The 24,450-nt window shown below is 42.2% G+C and overlaps 1 protein-coding gene across 3 annotated transcripts in view; it reads right to left on the reverse strand.

The window, feature by feature from the left end:
* Positions 1–24,450, reverse strand: part of LOC144598557 (rho GTPase-activating protein 6-like) — a 235,387-nt gene that overhangs the window by 112,516 nt on the left and 98,421 nt on the right. Inside the window, exon 1 of one of the 3 annotated variants that reach the window (XM_078408736.1) lies at positions 5,902–6,286. The exons of the other annotated variants lie outside the window; for them this stretch is intronic. The gene's annotated coding sequence lies outside the window, so the exon portion shown is untranslated. Of the gene's footprint in view, positions 1–5,901; positions 6,287–24,450 lie in introns of those variants that run through there. 3 annotated transcript variants of the gene reach the window in all.

A 24,450-nucleotide genomic window follows, 5' to 3' on the forward strand; every position in this document is an offset into this window, starting at 1 on the left:
ACAAAGTGAATGAGGTCTAATGAATAATAATGTGAAACAATACACTTTTTACAGGAAGACTGAAGAGTTTCGATACAATTTAAATATTTTAAAAGATGATACAGGAAAAACGAGGCATGATTTTCATGTGCAAATCACTAAAATTGAAGCAAAATGCTGTTTCTGAAGTAAAAACATTTGGCTTTTAGGTTTTTTGTAATTCATAGAAGCATGGAGCACAGAAACAAGAAACCTGCTAATTATTTTCTAAAATTGTTTAGCCATAAGCCTTATTTTATCTCAGAAAGGAAATATCTCTTAGCACTAATACAAAAAGCAGGTAGGTTCTCTCGTGTGTTCCACAAGCATCAACGAGCATGAATAAACATTATGACGTGGTCATTACTACAGTGCTGTTTCCTGGCATGTGGGACGTGCTGTTATGCAGGAAGTATGGCAGTCAGTGACTATATTTTGTTTCAAAAGCGATCAGAATGCTTTGCAGGAGCTGGGAGTTGAAGATGCTAAGCAAATACACCACAGTGGTCAGGATGGTCAGGATTTGGAGCGCACACCCCACAGAACATAATATTTTAAACATATGGCAGAGGTGCATGCACTTTGGTGACAAGTTTGCTAAGATTTTGAGTTTGTGTGAAAAGCTACACAGGGTATCTGCCAAAAGATATACTTGCCTTGCAGTCTGCACAGTGTGGATTTGTTAGACCAATTTCTGGAATGAGGGTAAGTTGAGTAATAATGGCCTGCATTCATTGAAGTTCGGAAAGATGAGAGGACTTCATTGAGGCATAAACCTCAAGGGGTTAAGGGGGGACTTGATAGAGGTTTTTAAAAATTTAAGAGGGACGGACAGAGTTGACGTGGGTAGGCTTTTCCCTTTGAGAGTGGGGAAGATTCCAACAAGGGGACATAACTTCAGAATTAAGGGACAAAAGTTTAGGGATAACATGAGGGGTAACTTCTTTACTCAGAGGGTGGTGGCTGTGTGGAATGAGCTTCCGGTGGAAGTGGTGGAGGCAGGCTCGATTTTATTATTTAAGAGTAAATTGGATAGGTATATGGATGGGAGGGGATTGGAGGGTTATGGTCTGAGAGCGGGTAGATGAGACTAGGTTAGAGAAACTGGTCGGCGTGGACTGGTAGGGCCGAACGGGCCTGTTCCGTGCTGTAATTGTTATATGGTTATATGGTTATATGGTTATATGGTAAACGATACTGAAAGACTGATGGGATAGATAATGAGATGCCATTTCCCCCAAGTAGGTTGTTGATTGAGAGGGCATTGCCTCAAGATATTGCCTCAACTATTTCTCATCTTAATGTAGGCATTTTGAACTTCTCTTTGTCAGGTGGCTATTGGTGCTCAATCATGAGTATATTCAAGAGTATTTAAAATTAAGATTTTTTGGGGGATATCTGTGCATTGCTTATTTGTTCATTCATGAGCCATTTTTTACCAATCCTGCAGCCGCTCCAAATTAGCCCGCCAATCTAGTGCTACCTCAAGTGCATTAAGTTCACTTCTGCAGTCACGTCCATTAGCATTAGAGTTGACACTGGAACTAATTTTATTTTTTGTAAGATCTTTGTTACCATCTGAAAAACCTTAATCACAACAAATTGAGCTGGTTGAAATTGGGTCCCAAAGTCAAAGGTCAGGGTACAAATCCCTCAGACAAAGCAGTGCATTACCAAGCTGCCTCTTGTAAAAGTTATTTTATTTATAAAAGAAGTATCTTAACAATTTGGATTACCACTTTCATTTCATTTTGGTCTTCCTCTGTTTATAGAATTTTACAAATAGGAGGTGCAGGTCAGAAGACATTTGAATAAATTGATTAAGAATGATTTTTATGTAAACACAAGCAAGATTACAAGAGTTTATTTGTAATAAATAGCAGATAAAAGAATTGAAAATTCTAATATCTGTAGTGATTTGTTGAAATTGGATCCTTGAATTATTGCCTGCATCAAGTCAATGTGCTGATGTATGAAATGTGAGAAGGAATGCCAAATTAATAGTTTAGATGAATCATTACAAGGCAAGAACAAATAACATTAGTAAGCTGAAAATGCTGGACACTTTGATGTGAAACATTGACTCTGTTTCTCTTCCCACATATGTAGTCCGACCTGCTGATTATTTCCAGTACCTTGTGTTTTTATTTTAAATTTCCAGTATTCACATTTTTGACCAACCAAAAAATAACACTAATCTGACTCAATCAGAAAACTAAACATTGCATCAAGAATGTGTCATGTTTTCACATACTTAGCACAACAGGCTTCCATGGGGAGTAATGATAGTTTCTAAGGTGATCCATCATTTCATTGGCATCTCTGAACCTTGTGAAATTGGGAAATGTGTTGACGTGTTTCAACTCATGGATTCAGCCAAGTAGGGGGATTGTAAGTGGTTGACCACCTTTAGATGTAATTAAAGATGACACTAATCATCGTGTAATTATTGAACAATGATTACCTTAACGTTTAATTATGATTCCACCACAATGACTTATAAAAAATCTGACATTTTCGGTTTGTGTATCGCTGGCAATATTGCAATATATTTCTATAACCCAAGAAAAATATCACAAGTTTGAAGAGATGGACGTAAACCATTTCCCTCTGAATGGGTCTCACTGAATGTTCCCTGCACAAGTTACTGAACAAAACTATTAGCAATCGCACAATGTTGTGACTCTCATGGAGACACAAGGATTGATAAAGTGAGTGACAAGAAAAACTTTTTTTTCCCCTAGTCTTAGGTCAAAATATACTACTTGGAAATGTATGTGTGGGAACACACAACATGGATATTGTGCATTGTTCTTTTCCCAAGCATGATCCTTTATTTTAAATACCAGTATTTTGACAATCTAACATTTAAAAAAACTCTATACAATATCAAAGAACTGGCTAATGTTTCATTACAAACATGCAATATAAATCATGTGGAAATATTCACATGTGTCCTACTGACTAATATCACACCTATATAAATACAGAGCACACAATGAGACCTGGAGCTGGCCACATATTCATGATAGCTATGGACGTGTGGTCAATCTACAATCAATAGAAATTTCTGTCTCAACTTCATCTGAAGACACGCATAGAGTCAGCACCTACCACCATAGCCATAATTGTCAAATGCCATCACCTCAAATACAAGGACATGCTCACCACCTTAAACTCCTATGAAGATTAAGTAAGCAATATTCCATTCCCCATCACTACATTTGCTCAACATAGATACTGGCAAGACCCAAATTTAATACCTAATCTGTGCCAAATCTGTAGATAACAGTATAACAGTATAACAGAACTTTATTGTCATTCGGTATAAATACCGAACAAAATTTCAGCAGTCACAAGACACAGCAAAAAAGAAAAGAACACAGGACACACGACCCCAACACCAACATCCATCACAGTGACTCCAAACACCCCCTCACTGTGATGGAAGGCAACAAAACTTCCACTCTCTTCCCCCCCGCGCCCACGGACAGGCAGCTTGACCCCTACTGAGGCAACCGACACGCACAGCCCCCGCAAGGGGATGGAAGGCCCCGCGGCCGAGCCACACCGGGCACTGAAACGTCCCGCGGCCGAGCCGCGCCGGCGATGTTAAGTCCAGATCATACCCAAATGAACAAATGCAGCTATAGATTTAGCCTCAGCTTTTCAACTTGTTTCCCAGATATACTTAACTTTCTGTTGTTGTTTATTATGGGTTTTGCAGAGTACAATGTTTACATATCTGTTGTGCTGCTGCAAGTAAGGATTTCATCGTTCTGTTTCAGGCCATATAACAATAAAAAACTTGGCTCTTGCCACTCCTGATGTTAACAGGAAAGGACAGAATTAGATTTCCCCTGCAACTTCACCGAAATCCAACAATTTACCAACTTTCACTATCCCAATTTACAAGATCCCAATGCACAGGGATCCCCGATAGAGTTGACATTCTCATAAGGTACAAAGAAGAGGGTTAAAAAAAGAAAGAGAACTTACTTTAAACTGTGCAAAATATACTATTTCCAGTGGTTGCATGAAATAGCTTCTCAATTCTTAGAATAGAGAACTTTTTAAACTGGAACATAAGGTATATACATAGATTGTTCCACACAACTGTGCAACAGTCTGCAAGTTTAATTAGCAGTACAGAAGAGCACCAAAAATCCAGCACACTTGGGACTTGATGTTGCAAGATTACAATTGGAAGTTATTCCTATCAATACCACAACACATTTTTAACAAGCTAAACTGCATCATTGTCCATTATGGGATTATTAAGGAAATCTTGTTGATATTCAGTTGCCCAATATTTTGCAGTGCAAAAGGGCCAAAAGCACGTAATCAAGCACAGGAAGCCATTCATATTGTGACTGCTCTTCCCTCCACCATATTTTCCCTTTTTAAATATAGACAATAGTCAATAGACAATAGACAATAGGTGCAGGAGTAGGCCATTCAGCCCTTCGAGCCAGCACCGCCATTCAATGCGATCATGGCTGATCACTCTCAATCAGTACCCCGTTCCTGCCTTCTCCCCATACCCCCTCACTCCGCTATCCTTAAGAGCTCTATCCAGCTCTCTCTTGAAAGCATCCAACGAACTGGCCTCCACTGCCTTCTGAGGCAGAGAATTCCACACCTTCACCACTCTCTGACTGAAAAAGTTCTTCCTCATCTCCGTTCTAAATGGCCTACCCCTTATTCTTAAACTGTGGCCCCTTGTTCTGGACTCCCCCAACATTGGGAACATGTTTCCTGCCTCTAATGTGTCCAATCCCCTAATTATCTTATATGTTTCAATAAGATTCCCCCTCATCCTTCTAAATTCCAGTGTATACAAGCCTAATTGCTCCAGCCTTTCAACATACGACAGTCCCGCCATTCCGGGAATCAACCTAGTGAACCTACGCTGCACGCCCTCAATAGCAAGAATATCCTTCCTCAAATTTGGAGACCAAAACTGCACACAGTACTCCGGGTGCGGTCTCACCAGGGCCCGGTACAACTGTAGAAGGGCCTCTTTGCTCCTATACTCAACTCCTCTTGTTACATTCAATTCTATTTTAAAAGCTAATTCCACCCATGTTTCAAACCGTAACGCGACTTGGGGTTGCAACAGCGATTTGCAGTAATGGGTATGTTTAGGTTCTATCAAGTAATTCCTCACTACTCTGGATAGAGAATCAGAATGAAACATCTGCAAAGGCACTGTCATGGTAACACAGGGGTAAACATTACTTCACAGAAGTTGACACATCGTTTATTGGGCTATGAACCACCGCCAATCACCCACTGATAAAACAGGCATTTCCCATTTAAAGTTCAAACTTACATTTGCAACATCGCAACTCAGAGAATAAATGTGCCAGGGAAATTGAAGCTGATCATTTTTGGAGGTACACGTTAAATACAAAAAAACACAGTATACCATACCATCCATAAATAATTGAGGGGAAAGTACCTTACCTGAAAATTAATTATCGGTGTATAAACAATAATGGAGAAAACGAAGATTGTGAATGCAAAGAAAGATGATTATACAGACAATATTTAGAAGGTTAACTAGCCACGAGCTAACCGCAACACCCTGTACCTGACCAAAAGTAATGCGTGGGAAGGAGTTGCAGATGTTGGTTTACACCGAAGATAGACACAAAATCTGGAGTAACTCAGCGGGTCGGGCAGCATCTCTGGAGAAAATGAATTAAGGTCCAAATGAAGAAAGGTCAAAACCGAAACGTCACCTATTCTTTTTCTCGAGATGCTACCTGACCCACTGAGTTACTCCAACTTTTCGTGTCTATCAAAAGTAATGCGAGCAAGTTTCAGTCAAACACTGGATAATGAACGCAATTTTAAACGTAACAAAACAATTCCCACCAAAATGTGTGCCAATGATCCAAGTTTCTGCCTTTTAGCTCCGTTCTTTCAGTCCCATTTGCACGAAAAGCGGCATCCAATAAACTAAAGGTAAGACGTCCCTTTAAGAGATGATGGGGCAGCGTCTCCACGTCAAAAATCAGCCATCGGATTCTACTCGCGACTGTGCTCCACGTCCCATAGGTTGCCCCGAGTAAACATTAACACTTCAGCGGGCAGTCAGAGCATCGGGTTTCCTCGCTCTACGAGACGGCACGGGAGGAATTGGGGTGGGAAAGAGAGAGAGAGAGAGAGAGAGAGAGAGAAAGAAACTTCCGCTGTCTCACACTGCGATGCAAAACCTTGGGGGGCAAGACAGCTTTAGCGGGCGGCGGGCTCCCCTCCCCACCCCTCTCCCGTTGCAAGTCCGGCGTTGGTTGTGGGGGCGGCGGCCGGGCCAGGAGCCTCGCCTCCCCTCCCCTCCCCTCCCCTCCCCTCCCGGGCCAGCGCGCGCTCCTGCTGCCTATCAAACTCCCACTGGATGCAAGTCTCTGCCTCGGTTCACTCTGGTCGTCGTCTCCCACTGCACGATACTGCTCCCCCGCTCGTGTTCGCAGCTCTGGACCCTTGCCCTGACTACTCTCTCTCGGATGATGATGGTGGTGGTGGTGATGATGATGATGATGGTGACATGGCCCTCCCAAGCTTTGTGAAACTTGCAAACTGAAGCGCGGCGAACACGGACATTTATCCCCCCCATCGCACCCCTTGGTCTTCCAAAACACTCCACTGTTACTTCTACAGCTAGTTTCCTTATTAGGAATAGAGCTCAAAAGGGCCGCCCGAGCTGGCATCGAGTAACATCCCAACGAGGAGCGTTACTGAGGAGACGGTAGTATCTTTCCTTAAAGGAACGCGGGAACAATTGGGAATACAATCATTTATATTAAAAATTCGCACTTCCTTCCATGTCTTTAAGAGCAGCAACGCAATAATGTGCACGGCGAGGTTGCTGGCGAAGATTACAGGGGGGGAATACAACTTATTTTGTGCTTATCTTAACTTGTGCAGAACTGTATAGAAGGCTGTGGAGGCCAAGTCAATGGATATTTTTAAGGCAGAGATAGATTCTTGATTAGTACGGGTGTAGGGGGTTATGGGGAGAAGGCAGGAGAATAGGGTTAAGAGGGAGAGATAGATCAGCCATGAATGAATGGCGGAGTAGATTAGACGTGATGGGCTAATTGCCTAATTCTCCTCCTATCACTTACGAACATGAAAAGGAGGAAAATGATGTAAATTGAGGGATGTTGTCATTTCTCTCCATTAGAGGATTGCACGTAAGGTCGTATGGTCAAAGTGCGAGACGCATGGAGTCGCTCAAGCCACCTGGAGGACATGGCAGCTTCCAGCATGCACTACAAATACATGCAACAGGTACATTCTTACCTTTAAAAAGCCGCCAAAAGGCCAATTTTTGTGCTATAAAAAATGAGGAAGAAGCTGGAGGACCTGGCAGAGGAAGAGGAACCAGGAGAACAGATGCCAAGCCCGTAGACTCAAGAAGCAGCTGGGAAGACGTCTGGCCAGCCGGTGGGAGAAGGGGAAATGCGGCCGAGAAGGGAGGCAGGAGAACAAGGCCGAGAAGCAGAGGGGCGCCGACCGAGTGGGGGAGGGGGGGGGGGGGGGTGGGAGAAGAGGAGGAGGAGGAAAGGATGGGGTTGAGTGAGCTGGGAGAGGAGCAGCGGGAAGAATCCGAGCCGAGGGGCCTGGAGGGTCCGCAGGGGCAGAAGCAGCGAGCATTGGAGGTCGGCGACCCCTCGGGGCCTGAGAGCGAAGGGCCCAGGGAGGAAAGGCTCGACGGCCTTGGAGGAGGAGGCGGTGGAACACGAGGAACGATCGAGCCCGAAGAGGAGAAAAAAGAGGACCGGGGAGAGGCCGATCGTTGGCGATGGCTGAGCAACAGTGAGAGCTGGGCTGGGCGCTGGGATCCGATGCAATAGGCGGAGGACCAGGCCACGGCTCTGCTCGGCAGCCCCAGCCTCGAGGTGTTGAGCGCTGGCAGTGGAAACGGACCCGGGCTGACGGAGATGGCAAGCGGGGAGAAGGGCTGGAGGGCCAGCAGGAGCGGCGAGGGGCCGAAGAACCACAGGAAGCGAGGCATGGAGCAAGGGCGCCGAGCCTGGAGGAGCGAGGAGCGCAGGAACGGGGAGAGGTGTCGGGAGACTCGGAGAACCGGGAGGGAGCCGGTGACGCGCTGACGGGAGAAGATCAACTGGAGGGTCCGGGTGAAGCCGAGCTGCAGCAAAGTGCGGTCGCAACATTGAACTGCAACACCCTCTCATTAGGACTGCGAACTGTTCCACAACAGGTCAGTCCAAACATAAAATAGAAGAAAAAGACGAAGCAAAGAGGGCACTGAAAGCCCTAGTGAGTGATTGCCTGCAGTACACGGCGTGCCCTCCAGTAGGCGTTGCGTGGCAACAGTACGGGTCAGGGGCGGTGACCTCGCCTGCCGTGCAATCCACCTATATTGAAGTAAAAGGCTTCAAAATTAAAACCTGGCAATGCAGACGCGCATCGTGGTGTTATGCTGCTTAATGTTCCAGCAAAGTGGCAAGCCCCCTATTTCTCGATCAAGCACCTATTCTTTTTTAGCCACTTTACCAGTGCTTTTCAATTAAATGAAACTAGCTCTGGTAGACATAAATGGCTCCTTCACCTACTGTTGTTACAATGATTCTATTTCCAATCAGTCCATTGTGGAGCAAAATTATTTTCTTTGTCCCAAACAAACAAAAAATAATAAATCAAATCTTATTTATGTACCCCGATGCAGGGTTTTAAAATCCCCCCCCCCCCACTCTACATATGCCACTTGTCCTGCTGAGTTCTCTCAGCAGATTATTTGTTACTCCAGATTCCAACATCTGTACTCCTTTGGTCTCAAAATAATTTCATTTAGTTACAATACACAGGTATTCAAATCAGTCACGTTATGCATGGAAAGCTCAGAGTTCCGTTATTGATGTGCACTGTATTGATTCTTTGGGCAGTCATGTGTTAGATAATCCTTCCCAGTTATGGTAAAGATTATTAGCTCTTCAGTGTTGGCACTTAGTATTGCCAAACCACAAAACAATACGATCATCCTGTGAGAGTTAAGTGTTCTCAAGAGAGTCAAGTGTTTACTTCTCATGCCCTTCGAGGAAACAATGAAATTCTTGCTTGCAACAGCCCAATGGTCACTGCAATGTTTTTCCTCCAATACCAATTGACATAATTTTCACCGGGATGGCTTGATATTGCAATATTTCAGAAATTGCTTGATATAAAGGACAGTCAGTCTCTCTGGATATCACCTATTTGGTTCACATTTGTGTGAATGGGTTCTATAAATTTCCCCAAAGTAGACAATGTCAGAATCAAAGAGAGGTCATGGATATGCCTGACAGAGAATAAGTTGCAGGGGGTGGGGAAATAAGAAGAGTAGAAAGGTTCAAGTTTCCACTGCATTGTTACAATGAAAAGTTGGTCAGAAGCCCATTAATGTTTGTACTGCAACCAAATTCACAACACAGATCTTACTGCATGTGGTTGGAACAACATTTAAAAATTACGTTTTACGTTCGCAAGTCATTAATTTGGCATTCAGATGGAAGTATTTGAAATATATCTTCATCACATTTGTAAGAAAGGGTCGGATGTTAAGATATGTTCTATTGTTTGTTATAAGTTCCTTTTATAACCCCTGGGCATTTACAAAATAACATATTTTAAAATATAACATTGCAAGTGCTGAAGGAATTCAGTAGGTTGAGCTGCATCTCAGGAGGAAATGTACGGGCAACGTTTCAGATTGGGGCCTTTCTTCAGACTGACTGGAATAGGAAGGAAATACTGAAAAAGAGAGCCGAGGGAGGGATAAAACCTGGCAAGTGATAGGTGAGGGGGGATTTATTGGCAGAAGGGACGAAGGCAAGAGGTGAAAAGGAGACAAAAGGGTGTCAATAAGGAGAGAAGAGAAATGAAATCTAAAGCCAGAGGGAGGAATGTGGGTGAAGAATATAGGGGAACGAGCAGGGGTGCAGTGCTGCCCGAGCTCACCGGCACCTACATAAGAAAAGCCCAAAATAAACAGCAGGGAATTTAACAGCGGCCACTCTGGCACCAGTGACAGCACCGGCACCTAAACAATTAGCACTGCAACACTGGGAACAAGGAGGTAAAAAAATGGAAATGGGGGACTTGGGGATGAGGGGATAAGGAGGGGAACAGAGTAGGGAGATTTTTGGGGTAAGAGATGGTGGGGGAAATGTGAGCACACAGGGATGGGGACGGGGGACGGGGGGGCATGGTAATAAAAAAGGGAGTAGTTGGGGTATTACTTGTAGTTTAGCATTTGTACTATTGGGTTGTAAGCCACCCAAGAGGAATATGAGGTGTTGTATCCTCCAGTTTTATGTAAAGGCCTGATAAAGAACTGTGATGGACATATAATGCACAATAGAACAAAATGGCGGCGCTGCCCTAGCAGCTGCGGCTTACCTGCGGTCCATTTGTCTTTGTGTTTTTGTTGTTTTTTCGTCTTAATTGTAGTTGTGATGTGGTGTTTTTGTGTTTGTGTACTATGTGTGTATGTGGGGGGGAGGGGGGGGACTGTAAAATTGTAAATAGGTGTCCCTTCCGAACGGAGACCCGACCTTTGTTTTCTGGGTGTTGTCTCCGTTCCTGCTGCGGCCTACCATCGGCCAAACTCCTGGAGCTGGCGGCCTCCAGGGCTCTGGTTCGCAGAGCCCGCGGATCGGACTTACCATCAGCGGAGCCGGCCGTCTTCGGAGGCTGCGGGAGCGGCTGCGACTCGCCTTAGGCTCGGGCCGCGTGGATGCCGACATCGGGAGCTCCGGCAGCGGCAGCGTGTTCGCCCGCTGGGACTTGGGTCGCGGACATTTCACCGTCCGGCGCGGCCTAAAATATGCCGCGGGATTTTTCTCTGCTGGGCGAGGGCTTCAATGTCGGGAGCCACGACCGTCCCGACGTGCAACAACAGCAGCAGCGTGTTCGCCCGCCCGGATCGGACTTATCATCGGCGGAGCCGGCCGTCTTCAGAGGCTGCGGGAGCGGCTGCGACTCGCCTTAGGCTCGGCCCGCTGCGGACCGTCCGGCGCGGCCTGCAACCACAACAACCTGACCGCGGGAGAAGACGGCAGGAGAAGGGAAGGACATTGTGGCCTTCCATCACAGTGAGGAGAGGACTGGAGGAGACTCACTGTGATGGATGTTTCTTTGATGGATGTTTCTTTTTTTGTGTGTTTTTGGGGTTGTGTAATTTTAATGCCTATTTAATGCTTTTATTGTTGGACTGTGGGTGACTGAATTTCGTCCAATATTGGATGACAAATAAAGCTATCTTGAATCTTGAATCTCTTGAAAAGACATATTGGTGCAATGATAATGAATAGAAGCTAGCCACGCAATATGTACATTGACTTGTTATATCCAAATATATGCTTCATTCAATTAAATGGTACAAGGATGTGTGTCAAATTGGGTGGTCAGAAAGGTCCAGTGTATAGGTGGATGCCAATAGCTGACACGTCACACAAACACTCCATGTTTTGCAGAATCCACTCAAAGATGATAAAAGATCAGAGCTTTCTTCTAGCCCACTCTTTGAATGTTAAGAAAAAACAACTCGGTTCAATTGAGTAACTTTCAAAGAAAGCTAGACCTCCCGACATTTGATTTTATAAATTCATAATTTTGATGTCCAAAATTCAGAATTTTACATCAAAATTCATAATATGGCGTGTAATGCAACTTTTCAGCATAAAAGAGTATGCACGTCAAATTCGCTACATTCATATGTGAAAAACGACTATTATTTCCAACAGTCTGTAGTTCTTGGACTATGTGTACAATGTCAGGCCTATAATGAGTATATTCTGCTATTTATAGAAAGGTTATTGAACAGAAAAACTTTTTACAACACAAAGAAAAAAATGTTTTGTTTTGTTTTTTTCTATTTTGCTTTCTCCTTGCACATCCCAATTCTCTTGGTATTGAATAAAAGAACAATGGTCATAAAATGGATGACTAAGTTACGAAGAATGTTTCATTAAATTTCATTTAATGCATAATTTCATTGAAGACATACTTGTTCCAGTGGTCTTCAACAGCAACTCACCACGGTCCATGTCCCCCCCACCCCCTCTCCTCACCCCTACTCCCCAACTACCCAACCCCCCACCTCCCTACTCCCATTCTACCCCCACTCCCCCATCCCTACTCCCCTCCCCCCTTTCCCACCTCCACTCCTCCCTCCCCTCCCCCCCACACCCCCTCCCCCCACTCCCATTCTACCCCCAATCCCCTCCCCTCCTTTCCCCCCACCAAAAGCAAATTGACTGATGTGTTTTGAGGTCGCGAACAGTGCTATCGTTTCCTTTCTTTTGAGCTAATTGCCAATGGGTAGCTTCTCAATATATACCCATGAACAGGTTTTGGATAAAAAATTGGAAACAGAAATTCTGACATTATATACTAAATCTCTCGTTTGTTTGTTTGTTTGTTCCTGAACTACAGCCGAAACGGTACACGATAGCGCGACAATTTTAAGCCCTCCTTACCATCGTCCCTTTGGTGTTAATATCATATCATATCATATCATATATATATACAGCCGGAAACAGGCCTTTTCGGCCCTCCAAGTCCGTGCCGCCCAGTGATCCCCGTACATTAACACTATCCTACACCCACTAGGGACAATTTTTACATTTACCCAGCCAATTAACCTACATACCTGTACGTCTTTGGAGTGTGGGAGGAAACCGAAGATCTCGGAGAAAACCCACGCAGGTCACGGGGAGAACGTACAAACTCCATACAGTGCAGCACCCGTAGTCAGGATCGAACCTGAGTCTCCGGCGCTGCATTCGCTGTAAAGCAGCAACTCTACCGCTGCGCTACCGTTAATGGAAGAAGTTTCATTGAAATCAGTGTTATATTTTTATATAAGGGGGGCTGAGGGGGACGGAGTGAGGGGGAGGTGAAGGGAGGAGGGGGAGGGGGTGGAGGGAGGGGGAGGAGGCAGGGGAGGTCCCAGAGGAGGGAGGGGAGGGGAGGGAGAGGGGATGGGGAGAGGAGATGGGGAGAGGAGATGGGGAGAGGAGGGGAGGGGGAGTGGGGCAGGAGAGGGTGCTGCACCAATGCAAGAGAGGTTTGGGCCAAATGGGTCCACTTGGTCTAGTTTATAATATCGTTTTGCAATAACAATTCTTTGCAGATGTGACAATTTGAAATACAATAAAGGGGTTCTCCAAGTTATGGGTGACATGACTTGCAGAAATCTAACCATACGCAAATTCTCCCATACATTTTGTAAACGTTTTTCAAGCTAGTAACGATAATCATAAAATGTTTTCTTGCATTATTCATTAATGACTGGGTACAGTGTATATTCCACTAGTTTACTTAGGGGTGGTGTTCTGATGATTATTCCATGAAATTAAATTAGAGCAAGTATACATAGAGCAATACAATAAGGGCAGCTAAAGTAAACAAGTATTTTTGACAAGTAAAGATCGACAGTTCTCATGTACCCAGGGATACCATGTACCTGCAATGCCAATACCTGGTACTGGCACTAGATGGAGTTAAACTGAAAAGGAAGCATTGATGAACTATTGTATAATAAAGTGATTTATTTCACAAAATACTGGAGTAACTCAGCAGGTCAGGCAGCATCTCAGGAGAAAAGGAATGGGTGACGTTTCGGGTCGAGGCCCTTCTTCAGACTGATGTCAGGGGGGCGGGACAAAGGAAGGATATAGGTGGAGACAGGAAGATAGAAGGAGAACTGGGAAAGGGGAGGGGAAGAGAGGGACAATACAATACAATATAATATATCTTTATTGTCATTGTACAGGGGTACAACGAGGAACTTTAGACAGAGGAACCATCTAAAGTTGGAGAAGTCAATGTTCATACCGTTGGGCTGCAAGCTGCCGAAGCGAAATATGAGGTGCTGTTCCTCCAATTTCCGGTGAGCCTCACTATGGCCCACTATAATAAAGTGATATTTATTTGTGCGGTGTAAGTATTAATGAGGTTGATAGTGCTTACAGTTATTAAAAGTTATTACTTTTAATGAGGTCACAGGAATCTGAATCCATATTTGTATGAATAAATACAAAAATCTGCAAGAATGATTTGTCCAGCTCTTTGTGAAACTGCACCGAAAAGATAGCATTAAAATACATGACCAATTTGAAGTTTCTCAAAAAAATGCCAAGTTCTGTCGATTGTAGTGCAAGTATATTTTTAACAATTAGTGTTATTTAAATAATTATATTTCACCCTAGCTAATGGAGGGACCTTTCCAAAGCCTGATAACAGAAGGGAAGAAGCTGTTCCTGAGTTGTTACTGATCCCTATGACATGCCACTAATCTCTGCCTGCCAACTGGTAAAAGACCAGTTTATTCCTATGATCTTTCCTAGTTGATTGCTGCAGACTTCCAGCTGGAGTTGTTTAATAGTGACGTGGTAAAAGAAGTACAAAGTCAGTCAAGAAGAAACGCATGAAAACTGTATGACAAATTTTATAGCAGGTGGAATGTGCTAAAAGTATCTTGTGCTTTGTAAAAGAATAATTAATAAGTGCTATAAAAGGAATTTTTATGCCATAGGAAAATTCTATAAGGTATTATATAACTGCTTTATGCACCACAAGAAGTCATATTCTCTTGTTAAGAATCGAAATGTTATTTTCAGGATCTTAAGCAACTTGTGAAGAGTTTTGCTTTCACATTCATCTTCTACAACTAAATGATAACACACAGGCGGCTGCTTTGTTATATGCTGTGTCATCAGCAGCTGGTGAGGATGCTGTTTAGACTTAAAGCAGCTGGAAATGAAAAAGAGTTAGTTCAACCACCACCAACAGAGCTTAGAAATGGAAGAAGGGCGGATTCCGAACACACACTGCTGTTCCAGATAATGGCAAACAAGACAAAAATAAGATTTACTGGAGAGTAATGCTTCTCCCCAGGATACAATGAGAACTGAGAAGTACCCCAAATATTGTTCTGACCTCAACCGGTTGTGTTTTATGGATGGCACATCCATTATCTTAGAATGACAACAAAAAAAACTCTGTTCTGGGTAATTAGTCTTTCAAGTCAAGACTTATTGCCATCTTAGTCTTAAAATATGTCGTTATATACCAGGTTTAACAGAGCAAAAGGAACAAAGCACCTCACAGGGGCATTGTCAAACAAACTTTGGCACAGGGTTGTAAAAGGAAATTGGCAGGTAGCCAAAATTAGAGGCAAGGAAAAGCGACAACTTACTTTTCTAAAGCACCTTTAATGTAGTGAAATGTTGCATGACATTTCACGAGCATTCTCAAACAAAATATAACACAAAGTTACATTCACAGAAATTTTGGCAAGCAACATAGAAGAAGGCATGGGGGGGTGGGGGGAGGTGTAAGGAGGCCATTCTGTAGCTTAGGTTCTTAGCACAGTGACCAGTGGAGTGCTGAAGGAAAAAGGCCAGAGTTGGAGGAATGGAGAGTTGCATCAGGGCGTGAGAATTTATCTATATGATTTAAAAAACTCAGTATTTTGGATCCTGTTCGCTCATTGCATTGTTCCTCCAACTCTGGCCTTTTTCCTTCAGCACGCCACAGGAGATGGGAACCAATTAAAAGATGTTAACAAGAATAGCTTTAATTCTGCTCCCTTTGATTCTGTTTCATGAATGCACTGTTCCATAGGGAAGGATATTTCATTAACCTCTAGATTTAAACTTATGCCTCCTTCCCCTATGTTTGCAGGCCGTCAAATAGCCTACTTATATCTATGTTATCTCCAATTACTCATTTTCATACCTTAATTATGCATTATGCACTCTCCATTAATTTTCCCCAATGGAAAGAAATTCATTCCTTTTGAAAAAATCTGAGCCAAAACTGCAGATGTTTGAAATACTTAGTAACCCAGGCAGTATCTGTGGAAAGAGAAACAGCTAATGTTTCAGATCCAAGACCCATTGTCAATGTTAAGTGATGTTATGTGTTTCATCTGAACACACACTTTTCACACATTTCCATCTTTCACCTACTTTTTGCACCTTATATAACACTTGGTAGCATATTCATTAAAAAAAACTATTATATTGATTCCCAAAGAAATTTAATGGATCAAGAAATTTTCAACAGTCATTTATCAATATTCAGATGTTAAATACAGATTACACTTCCTAATCTACCTTTTTTTGCTTAATTTATTACTTTCTGTAGAATTTTTATCGGATAAGATTTATAAAAATCTATTGAATTTTTTTTAATCATTTTTTTAGATCCTGTTGCTCATTTCATTGATCTACATCGATCTTATCCTCTTCCTTTTAAAAGCTAAATTTTGTTTTAAAATTCACATTTTAGATGTTAACTGATATACACTTCCTAGTTAACCACAATAATCTTGAGGATTTACACTTTTCTCTTTGTCTTGGAGATTCGCCTATCCATCGTACCACATTAATGTAAACTGTTACAGGTTCTATTTCTTCTTATTCTTTAATGTCCCAGTTCAGCTTCTAAATTAAATCTCCATGAACCCATTGGTTATATTTAACTTTCTGTGTGACTTAACTCGTTCATACTTGAATCACATTTCCATTATAAACTCAACTGTACAATAGCTACTTAATCAAATGTTAACTTGGCCCAGATTACTAATTGACACTTGTGGTCTTTAAAATACCTCCTTCCATTCCAACACTCTATACACATTTTCCCATACTAATACTCATTTATTTAATAACAATTTTTTTAATGCTGTTTTCAGGTTGTCTATGATCTGGCTAATTTATCTTTGGTAAGTAAAAATTCTAAAAACATGTAATTATATTCTGCCTTATTGCTGCAAACAATATTAGATTCATCAATGTCCCTTCATTTGCAAGTGAATGTTTCTTTTTTTGTGTGTTTTTGGGGTTGGGTAATTTTAATGCCTATTTAATGCTTTTATTGTTGGACTGTGTTTTGGGGTTTTTGGGGTTGTGTCATTTGAATGCCTATTTAATGCTTTTATTGTTGGACTGTGGGTGACCGAATTTCGTCCAATATTGGATGACAAATAAAGCTATCTTGATCTTGATCTTGAATAACAATTGCTAAGTATTAACTGGTTGTCCTCATTGTTCATTTCCATCTTACTTCTGCCAACTCCTACTTATTACTTAGTATTACTTCTGCCAACTCCTACTTATTCAACAAAATAAGTGATGGAGAAACTCAAAGGGCCAGACAGCATCTGTGGAGGACAACTTTTTGGGTTAGATTCACAGATTCACAGATAACATTACGGCTTCGGTCCCTTCTTCAGACTTTGTGTGTCTAACTCCTACATATTGTTGCATTCTCCATTTTCATTAGTTTATATCTCCGCCAAAAATAATCCACTTCTTCATTCTGCTTAAGAGATCCACCATTGAAAGCTATTATATATCTAAATTGACATTGCTTTTTGTTAAATAGGTTTTAGAGGCTCTGATTTAAACTTGATGGAGAATAATTTCTATAGTTTATGTTTTTGCCTTGATTAGGGAATATGATTAAAAATAATTCCAAATATTTATCAATCTAGTATGAGTGCAATAGAGTTTGACAGACCCATAGAATAAGAAATTTTATTGCATCAGTTTCAGGTCACTTTCAGAAAGAAAGATAGGCATTTTTAGACATTTAAACAGCGCACCGTTTTGTAAATCCCACGGCATCCCTGGTCAATTCAGGGTTTTTTTGAACAGCATCAGACCAATTTATAAGTCTCACAAATGTCATTAACATTATGACAAGATGATCTGTTTCAAGCTGCAGTTGAAGGATGAATATTGCCCAGGGCATTAAGGTGAACTCCCTTTTTCTTTTCCAACCAGCTTTTGGGGATCTTGCAACCACTGAGCCACAGCTGATAAGGAGTTGTGGGAGAAATCTAGCTGATGGAGTTCGAGTGCATTGACGAATGCTCGATTTTATTTTTATTTCAACCAGTATCATCATAAAGCAATTCTGCCAGATATAATCTGAGTTACTGTACATCAAAGATCTCGCGGTAATTCCACAGTAAATAGGATCATCCTTTGCAATGCTATGAGAAATTTCCATTTTTCCATACAGATCATCCATTTACCCTTTCTTTAGCTTAGATACATCAAACTGAGGGAAATGTATTATTATGTACTTGGTTCCAAATGCTTTGCGAACAGTTCAAGTTAGGTCCTCGCAACCAGATAAATAAACAAAGAAATCTTTTAATTTACTTGCAGCTGGCCTGAAGACATACAGCTGACAGTTCACACTTGCTATGCTTTGGTCAAGCTTTCAGAGGTTCAAGAGATTTTTTTCCTCTTTTTTCTTGGTATGATGAAGAAATCCTACAATACGTGGAACTAATCTATCACAAACTCAATTCAAGTATTCCACCAACCTGCTGACTGACATCCCATCCATAAACTTTGGTATTTCAAACAGCATCAAATTCCGCTCACTGTTTCTCCCTTCTTTTAGCTGACCCACACTGCTTCATTTGCTCAAATCCTTTCATGGCCCTGTTTCCCATGCTGCACTTTCTTAGAACTACAGAAGAGCAATATTAAGTTTATTGCCACATGCACCGAGGTACAATGAAATGCATTTGTTGTGTGCTAACCAGTCAGCAGAAAGACAATACATGATTACAATCGAGCCATCCACGGCGTACAGATACATGATAAAGGGAATGATTTGAATAACATTTAGTGCAAATTAAGCCAGTAAAGTCCGATCATAGAAAGTGTGAAGGTTACCAATGAGTATAAGAAAATAACTGCAGATACTGGTACAAATCGAAGGTGTTTATTCACAAAATGCTGGAGTAACTCAGCAGGTCAGGCAGCATCTCAGGAGAGAAGGAATGGGTGACGTTTCGGGGCGAGACCCTTCTTCAGACTGAAGAAGGGTCTCGACCCGAAACGTCACCCATTCCTTCTCTCCTGAGATGTTGCCTGACCTGCTGAGTTACTCCTGCTCAGACTGAAGAAGGGTCTCGACCCGAAAAGTCACCCATTTCTTCTCTCCTGAGATGCTGCCTGACCTGCTCCAGCATTTTGTGAATAGGTCTCCAATGAGGTAGATTCAGGACTGATCTCTAGTTGTGGGTAGGATGGGTCAGTTTTTGGATTTTTTGTAGTTTTTGGGTTGAGATTTAATGTTTCCTATAGGTCTGTGAGTCTCCATGCCTCCAATTCTAGGCTCTTGTGCATTTCCAGTTTTCTTTGCCAATCACTGATAATGAAGTTTAAATCTTAAGCTCAACAATTACCTTAACAAATGCCCCAAAATCTCTCCTTTAACATTACTACTTAGGTCAACATTTTGGTCACTTGTCCCAATATTTCTTTATGTGGCCCAATGTTAAATTTTTATCTATTTACACTCATAAAATGCTTTAGACTAATCTATATATTAAAGGCAACATAAAAATTCAAGTTGCTTTTCTTAGCCAGCAGTTTAAACAATATGGGTAATTTGGTGTTTCCTTTATTAATATAATGAAAAATTGTTTCAACGCACACACATTTCTTATATTTGTGATTGTTACTTCACTTTACAGGTCAAGACCAGACATACTGTACAAGTATTTCATACATGCAATGGCTATTTCCACCCTCTATCACCTTGAGTCCTGAACTTCACAACTACTGGAAATGAAAAGAAGAATAGATTTAAAAAATGCAGTTGCACAAAACTTTGATCTGTTATCTAAATGGATTGCTTCCAAATTAATCTCATTAGGAATATCAAGGCTCGCCAATGTATCCTCTTGCTGATGTATTTCATGCAAACCACATTAGCATCAGACAAGTACCATATCGATTGTTTATATATTTGTATGGCTTGGTGTTGAGTATGAACAAAAATATTTAGGTTGGATATGCATGCTGCTAAGAGTTACCTGATCCAGGCAGAACTGATCCGATCCTGGGATTGTACAAATGGCCTCAGTAACCTCGACTAAGACAAGATTATAGCAATTTTTTGATCACTATCTGCTTTTGATGAATCCTTTTTTTTCATAATAAGTGGCGTGCATGTTTGTGGAACATTGCTACTTCAATATGATGATTATATCTCAAGGACATGATAAACCAGCATCTGTCGTTCCACCCCTGAGGGATAGGATGCACTCTGCCACTGATAGTGATGATAGCTTTCCCTTACTGATGACTAAGCTTAGATATATCTGAACACAGCACCACATGGGCATTAAAAAGAATTAGCAGGTTCCAAGGTTCTGTTTAAATTTAGCAAACCCATTTCTCATTGCAGACCCTAATTCATCATATTCTCTTCAGATCCAATGTTCTAATTTCTTCCACTCCTTGCATCCAGCATGTTGCGCTTTGGGCTGTTTCCACAAAGCAAGCTCAATTAGATGTCCATGTCATTGGCCTGAGCTACGGTGAGGATGGAGCAATAGAATTGGCCAGATGCATTTTGGAGTGGTGGTGGGAAGCATCATCATTGTTGTGTGCCCTGCTGGATGTCAATGCCGCATTCAGAGAAATTATGACATAGTCTGATCCTGCTACAATTGTCTGCTCAGTGGACAATTATACCGTTACAACGGATTTTGGTTATAGCATGTAGCCCGGCTCGCAAGGTGCACCAGCAAGCCTTTCTTCACCAGCTGAAGCATCATCCGGTTGATGCAACTGTTGTTGCAACTCACATTGTAGCCCCTGGGGACAGCACTTGCTCCGGGCCAGCTATGTTTTTAGTACATACACCGATCAGCCAAAACATTATGACCACCTGCCTAATATGCTGTTGGTCCTCCGTGCGCTGCCAAAATAGTGCCGACCCGCCAAGGCATGGACTCTACAAGACCCCTGAAGGTCTCCTGCGGTATCTGGCACCAAAACATTAGCAGCAAATTCTTCAAGTCCTGTAAGTTGCGAGGTGGAGCCGCCGTGGATCGGACTTGTCGCTCCAGCACATCCCACAGATGTTCAATCGGATCGAGATCTGGAGAATTTTGAGGCCAGGGCAACACCGTCAACATTTCATCATGTTCCTCAAACTATTCCCGAACAATGTGCAGTGTGGCAGGGTGCATTATCCTGATGAGAGGCCACTGCCATCAGGGAATGCCATTGCCATGAAGGGGTGCAATGATGTTTAGGTAGGTGACACGTGTAAATTGACATCCACTTGAATGGCCTAACCCAGGATTTCCCAGCAGAACATTGCCCAGAGCATCACACTCCCTCCATCGGTTTGTTGTCTTCCCACAGTCGGTTCAGACCAGACGGGATCGCCTTCGTTGCCCTCGCGCATTGATGAGCCTTGGGCGCCCAACACCCTGTCACCAGTTTGTGGTTTGTCCCTCCTTGGACCACTGTCGGGAGGTACTCACCACTGCTGACCAGGAACACCCCATAAGCCTTGCCGTTTCAGAGATGCTCTGACCCAGTCGTCTGGCCATAACAATTTGGCCCTTGTCAAAGTTGCTCAGGTCTTTACTCCTGCCCATTTCTCCTGCATCCAACACATCAACTTCAAGCACTGACTGTTCACTTGCTGCCTAATATATCCCACCCTTTGACATGTGGCATTGTACAAGATAATCAATGATATTCACTTCACCTGTCAGTGGTCATAACGTTTTGGCTGATCAGTGTACAATGGTAATATCTTATACGGTTATAGTGGACATTCGGCAATCCCCCCCACCATGGTCTGTTATAACATGGATTTACTGTATTACTAATGCATTAAAGCTGACCACCGCTCCATCGACATGGTGAATAGAATTTAGCAAATGAACCTCAGCAAAAGTATTTATATGATTTTAATCAGTCAATCATTGCACCACACTGGTGGTTAAAATACACAAACCCAGGAAATACTGCACATGTTGATTTTTAACAGTACAAAATAGTTGGTAATGTATTTTAAATGTTTAATCATAGGTCAAAAAAATAGGTAATTTGGTCCATCATTACTGCACCAGCTGTATTATTTGAAAGAGCTGTGCAATTCACCTCACTTGAAGTCTGAAGAAGGGTCTCGACCCGAAACGTCACCCATTCCTCCTCTCCCGAGATGCTGCCTGACCTGCTGAGTTACTCCAGCATTTTGTGAATAAATCAATTTGTACCAGCATCTGCAGTTATTTTCTTATATCACTTGTTTACCTTCTCCTTTGACCAGCAAGCATTTCCTTTTTGAGTAAACTTTACTTAGATGTTTTACTAAAAGCACCAAATCAAAAATGGTGTCCATCTATTTCATTTAACAAAACCAATTATTATAACTTCAAATGCAATCCCCTGAAAACAACTAATCACAGGAAAATATTTAATTTGAAGATTTAAATGAATTGATGAAATAATTACATTTAAAGATTTGGCTAGTCAGCAAAGAAATGCTTTGTATATGAAAAATTAGTTGACTGCAATGCAGAATTATCCATAAGTTCATATGTCGCATGTCTTTGAGATCTGTTCCCAGAAGATAAAAGTAATCAGGAATGGATTGGTGCCCATCTCCGAATACTTCAATTGTTTTCCTGATTACAACAGAGAGCCAATGAAGAAATGGAATTAAACAAACATGACCGTTCTGAAGGCAAGCAAAAAAGGCAGTGATGCTCAACCAATAATTTTACTGGTTAACAAAGGGTAGAAAGAAAATACTATTCAATTTGTCTTCTGCCTTTCAAGCGTTTGGAATGTCTCAAGATGTTTTATAACTAAGGGAGTGTTTTTAAAGCAAAGGCATTGTTGTCACACGGGAAATGTTGCAGCTGATCTATACACAGCAAGGCTCCAAAAACAAAAATAGCCAAAACTGTTTAAGATATGTTCGTTGATTAAGACTTGGATATAAATGCTTTGGAACTCCTCCGCCTATCGAAAGATTGGTTGACCATTGGTCACCAGTTCACATTAGTTACCCACTGCACACTAGGGGCAATTAACTGAGGCCAATTAACCTACATACCCGCACGTCTTTGGGATGTGGGAGGAAACCGGAGCACCTTTGAGGGAGCCCAAGCAGTTACAGGGAGAACATGCAAACTCAACACACACAGCATTCCAAGTTAGGATAGCACTGTGAGGCAGCAGCTCTACCACTGTGCCACTGTAGGGTTAACCTTAAGATGGTACTTGAGTCACAGCGCTACACCTGAACTATGTCTGAGGCCTGATCCAAAAGTCTAACAGTGGCAATCTTGACATATCACTAAAATCTTGTGAGATGCTTGGTGAACCTGAAGGCAAGTTCCATGACCAATCAGATAAAATGGTACCTTCTTTAACCAGGGAACAAAAAGTGGTTAAGAGAAAGAGAATGATTCCACTTAATGGTTTCCCAACAAGACCAGTAGCCTTCAGTCTCTGGCAAGGCTCCCAGACAATGATTTTCTGTTGTATCTGAGACAAGAAGTTGTTCATGGTACAATAAGTCTTGCCATCAAACTTATGCAAAGGCCTTTCATTCCATGATCTCCTATCATCGTGGAGGTTAGGATTGCAGAAGAAGTTGGGACTGGATTAGAGGTGGATCGGTGGAGAGGATCAGTGGGGAAAAGAGAAGCGGAAGAGGTGCCTGGGGTGGGGAGGAAATCAAGTGGGTGGGCAGGGAGAGGCAGAAACCCATGAGAAAAATGGGAAAAATGCTCATAAGGGAGCATTATCAGTGGGGGATGGGTAGGGTGGTGATTACTTAAACCTAAAAAGATAAGGAAGGAAGCAACCTTGAGCAGACTTGCCTGTCAGGATCGGGTTTTTCAACCGATGTTGTAGCTGGACTCACTGATTGATTTCAGCTTTCAGTGTTCGTGGCCTGCACCACTGGCAAGGGTCAATGGTGTGGTGGAATTTCACACTGGTGCCATCAATCAGGTGTGGAGGAGTGTTTGACAATATCACATGTGCCTAACAGCCTCCATGCAGATGTGTTTCATATGCACAGAGGCCAGGGAAGGGTACTGGCAGTAAATCTCATTTAATAAACTGGTTCGTGATAAAGTTGTTTCACACAGAGCACAAAAACATGATACTTCAGAATCGCTTTTCAGGGCCACGTTCACTTCGAATCAAAATTGAATGAGATGACCAAGGTTCGACGATGCTGACATTTGTAATTAACTCACTCTAACTTTCCGTCATTCCTCTTCCAACAAAGCTGGCTTGACCATGTAAGCTGCACATACAATCTCTAATACAAAACAATAGCCACATCTGGAGCCCTCGGGTGTGTTCTCATAATGGTCCTGTAAGAAGCTTGTAATGTTCTTAAATATTCACAATTCTATAACCTGTGGTAACAAGAACATACTTCAGCCTATGGCATTCCATAGCACATCTAATTGAATGCCACATGTTTCACTGTTTCCAAGTCCCATCCATTTAAAATAAACACACAAACACAGCTTCCATCTAAGTTAACAGCGCCAATGTTAAAAACCAATGTTGTTAAGAGTTTTGCCATCTGCAGTACTAACCTTAC

Source organism: Rhinoraja longicauda, chromosome 12 (genome assembly GCF_053455715.1).
Source record: "Rhinoraja longicauda isolate Sanriku21f chromosome 12, sRhiLon1.1, whole genome shotgun sequence".
Classification (NCBI taxonomy): Eukaryota; Metazoa; Chordata; class Chondrichthyes; order Rajiformes; family Arhynchobatidae; genus Rhinoraja; species Rhinoraja longicauda.